A 3,310-nucleotide genomic window follows, 5' to 3' on the forward strand; every position below is an offset into this window, starting at 1 on the left:
ATAATATTTACTTTTCTTATCATAGTTTGGGTTAACTCCAATATCATTGGTATCAGAGCTAGCTTAACCCTAGTCCTATCCTAAGTTTTCTAGCATTCACCATACCTAAATCTTATCTCTACCAAAAATTTTTCTTTTTCACCTTGTATCACTCTTACACAACCCCTTCACTCATGCCACCAATGAGACAACTACTGGAAGTCTGATCAAGGGGAAATGACATGTTGTTGTTTATGAGAAATTCATAAAAAAATGTCGAGTGGATTTTTAAGGAGGATGTGTTGTGGGAAACCCACCAACTATTACAAAGGCTTCCCAAATTCGAGAGGAGGCAATCCAGACGGGTCACCCGTAGCCTCAACGGTGACTTGCTAGATCGAAGAAATAGAGTGAATTTATTCCATCATGCAGATTCCGGGGATAAAAAATCTCAAACCTTGAAGATGTGGCCTGTGAAATATCTAAAAATTCAGAATTTTGAGATAAATGTGGATTTGTCATATTTTGACGATCACATGGATCCAAACGAGTTCATCAAGTGGTTCTAGACCTTGGAATGTGTCTTTGAGTGTCAAGACAACCCACTAGACATTGTAAAACTATTCACTAGCAAGTTAAATCTGAGTGCATTATTATGGTGTCAAAGTTTAAAGTACCTGCGCCAGCATGAGGGAAAAGATAAGATTACCACCTGGTCCGAGATGAAATGGGAGATGCAGCATCTGTACCTATTAAATCACTATATACCATATGTTAGCTGACTCTGCCAGAGAAGACACTAGTTCGGAGTGGAAAATAATTGGAAGTAAACAACTTCCCAAATTCGTCCCCATCAGAAAGTGTTTCAAGTGTCACAAATTTGGGCATATCAAGATTGCGCAACCAAGGGAATGATCTATTTCACTGAGCAGGGTGTTGAAAAAATAGGTAATGACAAAGTTGACATTGAAGAATGTGATGACACGAAGGAGGAGCATCGACCTCTAACTAATGAGAAAAAGATGCAAGTAGTTTCAACTGAGCCCATTAGAGTGACTCCAATGGAAAAAACAATGATTGTTCAACATAGTTTTTGAGTTTAAGGAACCGATATCAGGGCATGAGAACCTCAAATAAGAGAAATTCAAACTTTTCAGGTCTATAATCTTTCTTAAATTGCCCCTACTGAGGGAGCTACAACATTTCAAAACTGAGGCTGTTTTGTGCCATGTTGGGAAGATTAGATAGAATTATTTTGATATTAGATTTAGTTCAATAGTGTGCCCACCAACTGGTGTCTAGAGAGGAGGGATGTATCGCAACTCTAAAAATTATCTTAGGAGCTGATGGGGAAGACAATTCTTCAATGGGTTTCAGGTTCTATTAAAGAAGAGGTCCCTTCTGAGTGGTTATTGAGAGTTGTCCAACATTCCATAGATTTTATCCCATAGTCCTCCAGACAGACTTATTTATCAGATATATTCAACCGAGTACGAGAAGTGGGAGAAGCAATTTATATATGTGATGGCTTGAGACCTAATTCATAAGATTACTCATCTATTTACAGTTCCAGCTCAGGTTGTGCCACAGGAGGACATCCATCTATTATATCATGATGTTATTTGGAATGGCAACACATGCATGATTGACTTAGTGAGAGATTGTAACAATTTCGCTATCTTCAACGGGGTCGAGTTAACATCATATGAGAAGAAGCTAGAAGCTTCGACAGATGAGGTCGAAACTCCCCCAACAACGGGAGATTGATGCATGCTTCTCATCCATAACGCGAGACAATGCTAAAGTCGTGTCCCGTGACAGTGGATGACTCGGGTGTCCCACCAACGATGCATCATGATGTTGGAGTCGGGTCCTGAGACAGTGGACGACGTGAGATTTTTCATCATTCGTGGCTTGGACCGATCCATGAGGGATCCATGAGGGTCGATCAACCCTTGTGTTACATGGATTTCCTTCATATTGGGAGTGATCGACTTAACGTCATACGACAAAAAGCCAAAAGCTTCGATGGATGAGGTCGAAGCTTCCCGAACCACGGGAGATTAACATAGGCATCACACCATCGATGCGGGACAACGCATAAGTCATGTCCCATGACCTTGGATGACGCGGGTGTTCCGCTCGCAATGCCGCATCCTAGCTGTCGTCCCAGCCTTCCCAAATCAATTTCCTACCACCTAATCACTGTCCCAACCTTATGGAATTCCTTACCCCGCATCCTAGCTGTTGACCCTACATCTCTTCCTGAATCCGTGTTAGTTACCTTACTTCCCTCGCTCTTACTCCAAGGGCATGTTGACTTGAAATGTCCATTTTTTTAAAACATTTAAAGGATAGTTTTCTTCTCACCTATAATCTCAATTTTAAATTTATTTTGAAAATTCTAGGAATATTTTTTTAGTTTTGCTTTTATTGAAGCTTTTTCATGGTAATCTTCCTAACTAGTAGATATGTCATGACATGCCATCCTCATTGTATTGTATCAACGTTGTCTCAAGTCTTTATTTGGTAGCTTCTTTTTGAGATTATAAACGGGGCATAAAGTTGCGGTCTGTAAAATGATATTAGTGTTTGTATTAAAAAAAAAATTGTGTTTTATAACACAATTATTTATAGCTTTTTGTAATATAAAAGACTATAACAACTTTAATATGTTTCAATTATAAAATATCATATCTAATACTATTAAATTACTTATAGAAAATAAAATTTAAATAAAAATAAATTTGATAAATCCGGACTTATCGTAGCATGGTATTCGGTTCAATTAAGATTAAATTCATTTAATTGGTTTGACATATTATATATATTATTTCAAGATTTAACATTATTTAAGCTTTAAATATATGAACTATGAAGTATGAGGCCCATATCATATTAATTTTTAAAATGCTAAAACATTTTTTTTTTTCATGATGTCTGATATAATCTTCTGTGGATGAGAGCTGCTATTGATACCCGAAAGTAATTCAACATGGTCGTCAAGTACAAGAAAATTATTTCTTTTTTCAAGAAAAAAAATATCCCTTTTTGACGCGCCATTAACATATATTAATTATGTAATATGGATGTCAAGCTATTTTTTGAGCAAAGAATACTTGAACTTCAATTCAAAATAATCTGGAACTCAGATTTCAGAAAATTTATAGTCAAACTGATCGATTTGATGAGACAAATACAATGACACCAAAGTTCGTCTAATTTGGGTCAAATTAAGCTTAGATCGAGTCGTTAAGTCATTTTTTGAAGTTTCTAATGCTCAATTGAAAGTTGAACTACATTTGAAATTTGATAAGCTTATAGTCAAATT

Source organism: Phalaenopsis equestris, unplaced genomic scaffold (genome assembly GCF_001263595.1).
Source record: "Phalaenopsis equestris unplaced genomic scaffold, ASM126359v1 Scaffold000745, whole genome shotgun sequence".
Classification (NCBI taxonomy): domain Eukaryota; kingdom Viridiplantae; phylum Streptophyta; class Magnoliopsida; order Asparagales; family Orchidaceae; genus Phalaenopsis; species Phalaenopsis equestris.